Raw genomic sequence first — 13,385 nt, forward strand, 5'->3', positions numbered from 1 at the left:
TTTTAATATGATAAGTTTGACTCCGAGTTGATCTCTGTCTGACCAACTAATCCGTGGACCACCACCTCAACTGGTTTAGTATCTGGTTTGATTTTTTATTTCTTGCTAATAAGTGGAATGTCATTTTATGCACAACGACACCAGTTACTCTTAACATCAGTACTGGCATTTGACAAACTGAATCATAGATTCTTACAGATTCTGTCATGCAATATATATAAAACGGAGGTAGTGACATGTTTTTCTTTAAAAAAAAAAAAAGTCAATTGACCAACATGCTCTTGTTAAGATGAAAGTCTGAAACTTTGGAAATAACGACTGCACGAAACAACTCTTGGTTGAGAAGTGTTACAGTTGAGCTTTTAAAAGTCTTCCAACTTCTAAATTTCTATTTTAGTTTTGAAAGATCTCTTATTTGGATTGATTAATCCTAAGAGCACACCAAAAGTCAGTCTGAGTCTAAGGATAGATATTCAAATTGACTTTTTTTTTGTGTAAAAATTAACTTTTTTTTAAAAAATAAAATCTCAATTTCACCTGTAAAAATGCAGATAGGATAAAAAGGCATTCTTATATATAAACGCTAATCCCAAAAACCATAAAACATAATTGCTGCTAAGCATAATATAATTTGGGGGTCTTAAAATAAGGTGACATTATCCTTCTTGCTACGTCGCAAATGTCACTTCTCTTCTCCGGATAATTAAGCACTTAATAAGCATATCCAATAAAGTTGAAGCATTTATTTGATTTACTCTCTATGAAAAAGTAAATTCGAATCTTCCAGCTTAATGTGTCCTTGTAAATTATCACAAAATAAGAATTTTTCTTCACTAGAATATATCTATTCTTTTTCTTATATATATATATATATATATAGAAAAATTTAGATGAATTGGGTTCCAAGAGTTTATTGCGATTAAGATATATCTCCAGACTCAAAAGGCGTTTACAGAGACATTTACAGATCGTTTCTTATTAAAGTCCTCACATCAATAACAAGAGAATATATCTATTCTATATGCACAAGAGAATAATTAATTAGGCATGTAGTATATTAATAAAATATGTTAAATTAATAAAGATGCAATCATGATTAAACATGTTTGTATGTTTGGGATTTGATAATTATGACGACGCATGTGATCCGAATATTGCAGAGTCACAATGCACTAAAACAAATAATAATAATAATACAAAAATAAACAAACCACTTAATCCCTAAAGAGCTGGCAGATCTCCAATTAACATTCAAAGTTTGAATCATGGAGCTTTATTGGCAATGCCTTCATATAAAAGATAGGGTGACACGTAATCTTGATCTCTGAACAAATTCTTATGCCCAATTATTGCATCTTATGCGTATGGATATAAACTGTTCAATTAATGCCATCACACAAAAATAACATTTATTAAAAAGTTCATTATTAAGGGTCACTTTCTTTTATGTGAACCTCTTTGGGGGGAACGCGAATAACAGTAATTAAAATATTACAGATATTTATTTATGCATGGTGACACGTTTAGGTCGTTGAGTAGGTATTAATTATTATTTTTTGAATATTACCATATTTAAAATCTCATTAATGATGAATTTTATGACTTTAGGATGTGACTTGTGATATTAAATGTGGGTGGATTTGGAAGTCTTTTTTTTTAAATTTTTTTATTTCCAGATAACGTTACATCCTTTTAGCTTTATCTTGAAATTAGAATTGACTTATAATTATAATAGATATCGAAGAAAGATAATACTGTCTCCGGACCTTAATATAGGACCTCATTTGATTTTTATTTTAATCCTAAATATAAGATCCCAATTCACTTTGTCTCTAATATTTATGTATTGTTTCTAAGATAATCCTTTTAACAACGGTAGTTCTAAGCAAGAATATTTTAGAAAAGACAACATCCATTTATGACAAATAACTAACTTAACTTCTTTTCTTAATATCTTCAAATTAATCAACTAGTTCTTATAATTAGGACATGAGGTAGTATTTATTTTAAATTTTAAGCAATGGCTAGCATAGCTCTCTAGATTAGCATGCATGATTTATACAAAGTTGAGGGTCATTTTTGTTTGTTGACACAGCTGCTCAACAAATCCTTTTCGGATAAAAGTGACCCTTAAATATTTATATAAAATATAAACCATAATATTAAAATCAACTCTATTTGGATCAGATCATGGTTTAATCTAGGGGTGTGCATGGACTAGACTGGACCGGGTTTGTTATCAACCCGAAGTCTGGTCCAGTAAAGACCTCGAGCTGAAAAAACAGCCTGAGGTCTGGTCCAGTCCAGTGCCAACCCGAGGTCGGGTTGGACTGGACTTCGTCCTCTGGACTGCCTGGACTGGTCCAGGCAGTCCAGAGCTAATTTTAATTTTTTTTTAAAATTTTTTTCTTCAATAGGAGGCAAGATTGTAACTTACTATATAAAATTTTGCACATATTTTAATTCAAAATTTATCAAATTTGATCATTCTTTTTCAATTTCCCAATGAAGTCATGTTTTATTAATTAATTCTCGTCAATATAGATCTTAAATTGTAGAAAATATATATGCATGCTCATTACTTTGAAAGTTAATAGATAAATCTTAATTATTTGAATAGATAAAAAATTTATAGAAAAATTAAATCAAATTAAAATTATATAAATAATAATTTAAAAAAATCGGGCTAGACTGGACTGGACCAACTGGTCTGAGGTGTCAGTCCCTAGTCCAGTCCAGCCCGATGAGACCAGTCCGGTCCAGTCTGGTCCAGTCTTGTTTTGGGCCAATTTTTTTTGGACTGGACTGGACTGGGTTTGTTCGGGTTGGACCGAACCATACCGGACCACCGGGTTTTTGCACAGCCCTGGTTTAATCAGTGCATGTTGAAACGATTCTCCGAGTAACCGTTGATTAATAGGCGTTTCCAATTCATCTTGTCTGGACTTTTCGAGCTTCATGTGTTAGCGTGGACAAGTTGGATAGGCCATGTGAAATTTTGTTAAAAAATATGGCCCACGGATGCTATGCTTTGCAAAGTTGGACTGGATGCAATGGGATGTCTTCCCTTTTTTATTTTTTGGGGTGGGGGGCCTCAAGTAAGTAGAGAAAAGCATCTGGCAGTGCCCAAATGAAAAAAGACATGTGGCATGAAATCAAATTCAAATTCCAACCAACAGGGATCGGGTATAGGAGAAGGACTAGTCTCTGACAAAGTAACGAACCAACATTCGAATCCTCATCAGGAGAGGTGCTCACATTTAATACCCGACAGTATCTCGAATATGATTGTTTTCAATAGGAAGACACCTATACTTTAGCAAAAAAAAAAAAAAAATCCAACTAAAAGAGGTGTCTATAACATCTGGAATAGAATTGTCTTTAATAGGAAGATATATGTACTCAATAAAAAATAAAAATCTGCATTCTAATGGCAGAAGCCTCTAACTTATGGAATACAAAATGCTTTTGCAAGTCGAAAATTCTCTCTCACTTCTCTTGCACTCTGCATTCTCTACACAGAGTGAAGAAAAGAGGGTGGAGCATGTTTGGGATGGCTTTTTCTTCATCCAGAGTCCAAACTGACTTCTTCCTAGACTCCAACGCCCCATTAGAGGCCATCCATATGTGAGAAATTCCTCTTATTTCTCCACGCTAGCCATATGTTCTCCTGGCATAGTAATCCAAGTCTCTAATCCACGGCTTGTGTCAATCAAAATAACCTTCTCAGGAATTGTTTCCCGACCAACGGGTAAGATTGAGCAAGCGGCCCATTACTTGGCCCATTCACCTACAATCTGGAGTGACTGGACCCATTTGAGCCCGCCCAAACACAACACAAAATGAGCGGGCTCAAATGGGCAGGCAGCGGCCCAAATAATATTTATTTATTTTTTTCAAATTTCTTTTTAGCTAAAGCTGTGCCTCTCTCGTCTCACGAAGTGTTTGTGTAGAAAAACAAATCTGGTTTGGAAGTGAAAGTGATTGCATACTTTTTTGAAAAATCACTTTCAAATTAAAAACTATGGTTTGGAGTATAAAATCATGATTTTCCGTAAAATGAATTCTTTTTGTTTTTGCTCTTAAATGTATAAAACGATGATTTGGGATATAAAAATATATTTTAATATTATATTTTTTAAAAATATATATACACATGTTAATTACTACCTCCGATCTTTATATAAAAGTTAAATAACTAGTTTATTAATATTAAAAAAGTTAGTTAAATTAGTTATATATAATAAATATAAATTGCATTTCCTAAAATACTTGTTAATAACGTGCATTGAGACTATTATTTGATGAAATATTTAACATATGTAATTTAATATGAGAACTATTTTAAGAAAAATGGATAAATGAGTTAGGCAAAGTAAATTAAAATCTTATTTCATTTAGCTGTTATATTAAAAATCAGAGACAATATTAATTAATTATATTTTTCATATATTATTTACTATGTTAGCAAAAATATATTATTTACAAATTCATTTTTCAAACAAAAATATAAAATAAAATATATCTTTTATGTAATTATCATATTAACCCATATCTTTTTAATAACTTGTACATAAAAAACCATTATGATACCAACCATTCAAATATTTTTGCTTTATCGAAATCACTTTTTTTTGTCAAAATCTATTATTTTAAAATTTATTATCACAATAAATTTTATCAATTTTCTGCCAAAAGCTATTCTGATATTCTCCTTTCTTCAAGCTATATGTTTTGGTCCTATTAAGCACTTCTGACACTCGTGACTCTCACAACTCGCAACCTCGACTTTGCTCACACCTAGTCCTTCCCCCGGGCCGTAGCACAAGCTTCCCACCCTTGTCTTCTCGACCTTTTTCCCTCCCTTCCCCTCTCCGACAGTAGGACTCAGCAGCCGCGAGACGCCGACGCTCACGCAAGAGTCAAGACAGCGTTTTCTTCTTTATTTCCCTTTTAAATTCTCAAATAGGTAAATCTTCATTCTCTCATCTCCTCCTCCTCTTCGTTCTTTGGCTGATTGGCTGTCTGTAGTATCTGGGCTTGAAAGTGGAGCCGCATTCTCTTAGTATTTATGGATTTTCTTTTTCATGCTGATAGGTGATGAGTGGACCGTCTTTAACATTTATTTATTGGCATTTTTCTGTTGAACGTCTGCTTAGCTCCTAAAAGCTCACTCAAGCTGTGCCGCTGTTTGGTGTGATGCCTTCCATGGCTCGAGGAGAATTCAGAAACTTCACCGGCAGTCAGAAGTCGGGTAGTAAATTATCCAATGAAAATCAGAATCGTCAAACTGATTTCCCTGCCCGGTAAAATTTTCTGTAAATATGAAAAATTTAATCTTTGTCTTATAATCCAGCTGAGAAGTTAATCATGGTTGGAATTTCCGTTCAGACCTACTTGAGCTAAATGTTTGAATGTTGTGTCACCAGTTTCTATTGCGAGTGAGTCAAAATAGGTTTAGGGCTCTATTATTTCGATTGCCGTGATATTATTTGTAAATATGCTTTGTTACGCAGGAGACAGAAGATTTTACAACAAAGAAAGTCTCTTCCAATTGCTTCAGGTATTGGGTCCAGATTTACTTTTGGTGCTTTTTACGTTCTCAATTCTTTTCCTCATAAACTTAACACATTATTCCAACTGTTGCCATTTAGTTGAGAAAAGACTTGTTGAGGAGGTCCGAAAGAATGATATTTTGATAATCGTTGGTGAGACTGGAAGTGGAAAAACCACACGTAGGTTACATTTATCCTTATAAATATTATGGTTATTTTTATTTATGAGCTTTATGATTTTCCTATCTGTTTATTGGAATATAGAAGCTAGATAAAACATACATGATTAACATGTTTTGATAATTTATATGATCTGCATTAAACTGTGTAGAGATCCCCCAATTCCTGTTTGATGCTGGATTTTGTAATGATGGAAAAGTTATTGGGATAACACAACCTCGGCGTGTTGCTGCTGTTACTGTGGCAAAACGGGTTTCTGAGGAATGTGGTGTTGAATTGGGCCAAAAGGTTGGTTATTCTATTAGATTTGACGATGCTACATCAAGTTCAACGAGGATTAAATACATGACAGATGGATTGCTTCTGAGGTAGAACCTTTGCACAACTCTGGATTTTATTTTACTGATTAATACCCTTGGGTGTAATTTATCAGTTTCATATCATACAATTTTCCTTGTTATTTGGCTTTCCAGAATATAAATGGGATGGTGTGAGGGCATGACTATGATCTTGTTTAATAGTTTTTAAGATGGATATGTGGTTTAAAGCAGTCGAGCAAATTTCATATGACATATGTTTTGTTGCGCTATTAAAAATATAATTTACTAAAAATGCTGATGTGCCTCTTATTGTGCTTGCAGGGAAGCATTATTGGATCCATTTCTTTCTAGGTATTCTGTTATAATTGTTGATGAAGCTCATGAGAGAACTGTCCACACTGATGTCTTGATGGGCTTGCTTAAAAGTGTACAATATGCTCGTTCAAATCTTGTTTCTGATGATCAGAGACGTAATTCTGAAAACAAGAATGTAAAGAGTGGCATTTCATTGGAGAAGGAAAATGGTGGTCAGTGTGGCAGTTTTCTTAGGAAGCACAATAACAGAAAATATGCTCCCCTGAAGCTAATCATCATGTCTGCAAGTCTTGATGCACGGGTTTTTTCTGAGTACTTTGGTGGTGCAAAAGCTGTTCATGTCCAAGGGAGACAATTTCCTGTTGATATATTTTATACTCGCCATGCAGAGGCAGATTATTTAGATGCTTCCTTGATAACGATATTCCAGGTTATTGGTTTGCTTAGTCTATGTTATTTAATTATGTCTTCTTTGCTAGAAGTTTCTAAGTGTATAGGCACGTAAACCCTTCATTTGCAATGTTCATATTTAGTATTTAGTTGCAGTTTATTCTTTGACGGGGTACAAAAGTGAGATGTGGAACCTTACGCCAAAAAACTTACTTAGATACCCCATTGAGTATCCTATACTATTTAACGTAAGACTTAGTATCCCACTATCTAATCTTAACCCTCTTTAGAGCCGCCAACAACCTAGCTTTAGTATCAGTTGATGAGCATCTAAGAAGAAGTTGAGGTAGGAGAATCAACCCACTTAAATTTCCTGAGCCTCCCATATTACTCATTGTGGGATTTAGTATCTCATGCTATCAAGTCTTCATCAATCTCTCTTTGTGATGTATCGTTCTTTTCAGTCTGTTTACTTTGTCATGTCAGTCACTCAAATTGTTAGGCTTAATATTGTTGAACAATTCAAAAGAATAATTACGTCAAAAAATAATTATCAACCCGAGTTGTTAGGCTTAACTTTGCATATATTTTTTAGGACTCGTTATGATGGTGACTCATAAATGAAGTTCTTGGTGTTGTTGCTTAAGTTCATGGTCTTTGGTTTTATAGATTCATTTGGAGGAGGGCCCCGGTGATATACTAGTATTTCTGACTGGCCAAGAAGAGATCGAATCTATTGAAAGATTAATAAATGAGCGACTCAAGCAATTACCTGAAAGCAGCCAGAAGCTGCTAACTGTGCCTATATTTGCTGCTCTTCCTTCTGAGCAGCAAATGCGAGTATTTGCACCAGCTCCATCTGGATTTCGTAAGGTATCTAGGTGATCATCTTCATATAATAATTAAATGCTGGTTCAATTCAATATATTTAGGGCAGTCATATATGCTTGTGCATTGCTTATTTCCGATATACAAATTTTCTTTCAAGTTCTTTGGGCACTTGTCTGTATAATTGTAATCCCTCCTTTTCTTTGTTGATTAATAGGACAGAATAACTTGCTTTTACCCATAAGTATACAATGTATATGGCATTTCTATCACTTTCAATTCGACATCCTTTGAACAATTTTCAACTTCTGTTTCGTGCTTTAACAATATCCTTTTTGCAACTTCTTTGCTACTGCTTTCATCATTGAATCACTTTGATTGTGTTATCTGTATCATTGCTGCTAGCTAGCTAATTTACCCGTATGCTCCTGTCAGAATTTCTGTGCACTAAACTGCCATTCATTTTTTTTTTTAAAACTGTATTGCAAGAACCACAGAAACTTTTTCCATCTTTGCCATCACTTCTAATGTTTTATCTCCTTTTTTTAATCTTCATCACTTCTCCTTTTGGTATTATGTCTTCTCTGCAAGCTGACAGTGGTAATTGGTGGATGTGCACAGCAATGTCTGCTTTATAACTTGAGTAGCACCTGTTTTATGTTAGTTATCATATATTTTAATGTTTAAATTAACTTGTGATTTTTATCTAGAAACAATATCATATTATTTGTTCTTAGAGCATATCAGGAGTTTTCCTTTTTCTTCCCTTCCTGCCCATATTGTCGTACTTTATTTATAAATCAGCTCTACTGTTCTTGAAGGTTATACTGGCCACTAATATTGCTGAAACATCAGTAACAATCCCTGGAATCAAGTATGTAGTAGATCCTGGATTTGTTAAAGCACGCAATTACGACCCTGGCAAAGGAATGGAATCTTTGGTTGTAGTACCTACATCAAAGTCCCAGGCTCTGCAAAGGAGGTGTGTTGCTGCATTTATGCTTGGGAGCATTTCATATGGTTGACTGTTGCTGCTAGTGTTATTTTATTTTGTTCAATGAATGAACATCAAACAACTTTATCTCACTTAAGTGCTTAACTCAGGATTGCTTCTTTCGTTTAATTTAAATTCAGTTTAGTGAAGTGAACTTTTGCATTCCAAGTAATACATGGTATTGTTTGGCATGGTCTTTGGGGGTGTGGATGTAACATTAGTGTTTTGAAAGATATTTTGTTGTTTTACTTGGCGGTAAGCTGATACACATCCAATTTATTGCTTGCAGGTAAATTTAGAATAGGATTGTCATATAATGCACAATATTTTATGCTCCATTAACTTTTGAACACATTCATCATGAACGGTGGCTCATTTGGGTCTCTTTTCCCACTTACATTGGTTTTATGCAATAGTTACTGTAAGCTAGCTTAGCTTAATTAAATTGATGGATAAGGAAAATAGTATTGATTGAATGGCTCAGATTGCTTACTGACTTCTTGATACTAGTGGGCGTGCAGGGCGTGAAGGACCAGGAAAATGTTTTCGTCTCTATCCAGAAAGTGAATTTGATAAACTTGAGGACTCTACAAAGCCAGAGATCAAGCGTGCAACCTCTCCAATGTCATTTTGCAGCTTAAGGCTTTAGGTGTTGATGACATACTAGGGTTTGATTTCATTGAGAAACCTTCAAGGTGAAAATCACTTGAGAATTTTGGATTGATTGCTTCCCTTTTGTATGTTTGTTGATAGTCCTGTGCTTGCAATTTTTTTTTAGTAAGTTTTTATTTTTTATCCTCGTCTTGGTAAAGTGTAGGTTAAATCAGTTTGGGTACAATATTGTAAACTGACATAGACATTTTTGTCGTTACAGCATCAACGATCAACATATGCTTTAATTTACAAAACTGCTACTGTAGTTAAGCTCGTGGATTTGTTAATGGTTCATTCGTTTATAAATCTCTTCAGTGTGGTCCTTCTTAATTCTCCCTTGCATTTATAGTGCTGTTTCCAGTTTACTTGTGCATTATTTGCCAAACCTTGATAACATTTTTCTTGGGTCTGTTTGGAAAGACGCCCCTGGATAACAGATCAGTTCCTTTAACTAGATATGTTAGTGAATATATCTTAGTGGAATTAGTGATTATATAAATGGTTGAGTAAAAATATTAAAAACTTATTTTGTTTCTTTGTGCTGCTTTCTCAACTGTCATATATCATGCGGCAGAACCGAATTAATATTCTTGATGGGTCTTCACTGATATTTGCCACTGTTATTTCTAAAAGTTAGTTTTACAACCTGAACCATTAGACAAAGCTCAAGTCTCTCATATGTTTGAACAGGGCAGCTATCATCAAATCATTGGAGCAGCTATTCTTGTTAGGTGCTCTAATGGATAACTGTCAACTATCTGATCCAGTTGGAATTCAAATGGCTCGGCTTCCCTTGGACCCTATTTATTCCAAAGCTCTTGTTCTAGCTAGTCAGTTTAACTGCTTGGAGGAGATGTTGATAACTGTTGCGATGCTTCTGTGGAATCCATATTTTGTATATGTGTTATGTCAAGTTACCTCGCGACAAGTTGCAAGAGGTAAGAAGATTGGTCATGACACAACCTAATTTGTTCTGATCATTTTTTATCTGATGCTTGGTGACAGAATGTGAACATCAGAGTGAATCAATGAATAATGTACTATGCTAACCTATTGACCACATAACGGCAATATTTGAAATTGTTGTGTGGGTAGTTCAAATACATTAAATTGATTACAGAGATCTCAGTCTTCAACTATTTCCTTACTCCACATTTAACCCCTGCTGATATATTTAAGTTTATTGTTGTGTTTCTACCCTTTTGACCAGGCAAGAACTGCAATGAAATGCTTCTCAAGTCCAGAAGGAGACCACCTGACTTTGATTAATGTGTATCGAGCATCTCATGAGTTCCTAGAAAAGAGATCGATGGGAATGGGTAATGCAAAAAGTGAAAAGGCTCTGAGGAAGTGGTGCAAGGAAAACTTTATCAATAGCCGTTCTCTCAAGCATGCTCGTGACATTCACAAGTAGGGTATATGGTGTTTAGGCCTTATCTTCAATGACATTCTTTCTACGATGTTACTGGCATGATACATTCTCACATGTTGATGATGTTTTTTGCAGGCAAATTTTGGGGAATGTTGAACAAATGGGTTTGCATGTTGCTTCTTGTGGAGATGATATGCTTCTATACCGCAGATGCCTTGCTGCCTCCTTTTTCCTGAATGCGGCTGTAAAGCAGCCAGAGGGAACATACAGGTATTCAATCTATCGCAAGCTGCCTTAAATATTATTAGACAGGCCCTTCATAGTGCCATTGCCATTTGTTGCGGACAAGGTCAAACTCCATTCTTGGGGGTCCTTTAAGTTTTGAAATTCTTCAATCACTTTTGACCTTTGGTTAAATTATTACCTCTATGATTTTGTCGTGTCCCTCTTGCTTTTGCTTCTGTAAAGAGACTCACAGTAAGGCTAACTACATGACAGGGCCCTCGCAAGTGGTCAGGTGGTGCAGATCCACCCTTCGTCAGTATTATTTCAACAAAAACCAGAGTGCATAATATTTAATGAACTGGTCCAAACTAATAACAAGTACATACGGAATGTAACCAGAATTGACTACCTATGGTTGACTGAGCTGGCTCCTCAATATTACGCTGTGCAGAATTGAATTCTTGGCGGTGGCACGGAACTGGTAAACTGCATTAGTGTTATTTTATATATTTTCCTTTTTTCTCGCAGGTGTGCTATTACACTCTGAATTTGACCATTAACCCCATGCGATCTCCTGTTTGTATATCTGTGGTATGGATCCAAATGGGTGGTGTTTATTAAATTTACCTTATCTATTGATGTTTTCTGTGAAAATGACTAACAATTGCAATATTTCTGTAGAGAAGAAGGCGTAATTTTAGTCCTTCACTAGTAGTTGCATTTCCTATGTTTGTGGATGGAACTCGTTGATGTCCACCTGCAAAAGAATCACCCGGTCGATGTTGGTAATCCTTCTGATGAAGCTGTTTCTTCTTGTTTGGAAGATGGATGGAACATGTGGAGCAAGCCCAAAAACAGCTTCATTTTGAAAAGGATAACATCCATCGATGTTGTTATGTTCTTGGGAAGAATCTGTTTTATATGAAAGGCGGAGGAGCATGTATAAAGCAAGCCCAGGAGAGAGCCATTCATAAAACTTCTATACATCATGAGGTAGTTTATGTGGTGGTGTGTTTTGTGGAGAATTTAATGATCTTGTATTATTTTTGACGCTTCTAGTCCGTCAAGCTAACCCTTCAAGTAACTGGTCTGAGTGTTGTACTTCTCCTTTTGAGGGCCCCACCCATCATCCTTGGCATCTAGCTCATCCCATGTATAGTGGTGGATTAGCATCTACCAACATAGAAAAAGATAGTGCCGAGGAATTTTGTCAAGTCAGGGAATGATATTTTTACCTTCTGATGTACACGAAAAGCAACGATTATGTAACTCCGCATTATGATGATATGAAGCATATCCACCTGTCAATCTCTGGATAATTTTTTTTATTATTTCCTCAATAAAATCCCTATCAGCATGGAATTCAGCAATTTGGTTTTCTTGGTACAAGGAATTTAAAGTTAGGATCACCAATAAGAGTAAGAGCTTGTGAGTAATCACTTTCGAAGCTTCACTTTCCTGCATCCATTCTCCCAAGCCCTTTTCTAGACCATGTAGTAGGCCGATCTTAGGCCAATGAGGGCCCATTTCTTGTTTCCCAAAACATTTTCGACATGTTAAGCTGAAATCTATTGTTCGAAATTTATGAATAATTTCAAAAACTTTAAATCTTTTCTTTGTGAAAAGCTCTTCATTTTGTTTCTTAAGCATAATTCTTTCAATCCAAAAGGCGTGGTTAGGCGGATTATTTGGTTCAAATAATATTGAAATATCAAAAAAATATTCTCACTTTAAAATCTATGTAAAGCACATACTTCCATCAAACATTCAAATGCTTCCTCCAATCTTAAATATAATGTTCTAATATGAAAAAAAAAAATTATGTTAGATAACTATTTATAACATTATTTTTTTCACTAATGTTAATCCAAACGAGGCAAAATGTAGTTTCAACCTTTATATTTACTCCTTTGATCCTAAATATAAGACTCTTATACACACTAGTATAATGGTCTTATATTTAGGATGAGGAGGTAATTTATAACAAATTACAAATAGTTAATTACTTCTGTAAACAGTTATTGTTAATTTTAATTTGGGTTAATATTATTTTTAGCTTGAAATGTAATCACATTTTGGTTTTAGTCCTGAAATATGAAATAAGTGATTTTGGTGTTGAAAATTTGACCTTATTTTATTTTGATCTTTAAAATTTTAAACAAGTGGATTTAGTCCGTAAAATTTGACTTTATTTTGGTTTGTTCTAAGATTTTCACTCATTGAAATAAGGACTAAAACCAAAGTAGGGTTAAATTTTAGAGACCAAAACCATTTGTCTCAAATTTTAGGATCAAAATCAAAATAAAATCAAATTTGAGGAACTACAACCATTAGTTTCAAATTTTGGAATCAAAACTAAAATAATGTTAGATTTTAGGCACTACAAATTATATTAATGCTTTTAATTTTTTGGGAGCATATTCCATGCTCTTACACATGATAAGTATAGAGTACTCATTTTAATTTGAATCATTATATTGATTTTAAATGATTCAGATTAAATTAATTTTTTTTATATATTTTAATTAATATTTTATTTTAATAGATATAAA

The 13,385-nt window shown here is 34.3% G+C and overlaps 1 pseudogene; it reads left to right on the forward strand.

Annotated features, from left to right (window-relative positions):
* Positions 1 to 4,816: 4,816 nt before the first annotated feature.
* On the forward strand, positions 4,817 to 11,762 carry LOC114734689 (pre-mRNA-splicing factor ATP-dependent RNA helicase DEAH10-like; annotated as a pseudogene).
* The last annotated feature ends 1,623 nt before the right edge of the window (positions 11,763 to 13,385 follow it).

Source organism: Neltuma alba, unplaced genomic scaffold (genome assembly GCF_004799145.2).
Source record: "Neltuma alba isolate B1F8T4 unplaced genomic scaffold, ASM479914v2 tig00013128_pilon, whole genome shotgun sequence".
Taxonomy (NCBI): Eukaryota; Viridiplantae; Streptophyta; class Magnoliopsida; order Fabales; family Fabaceae; genus Neltuma; species Neltuma alba.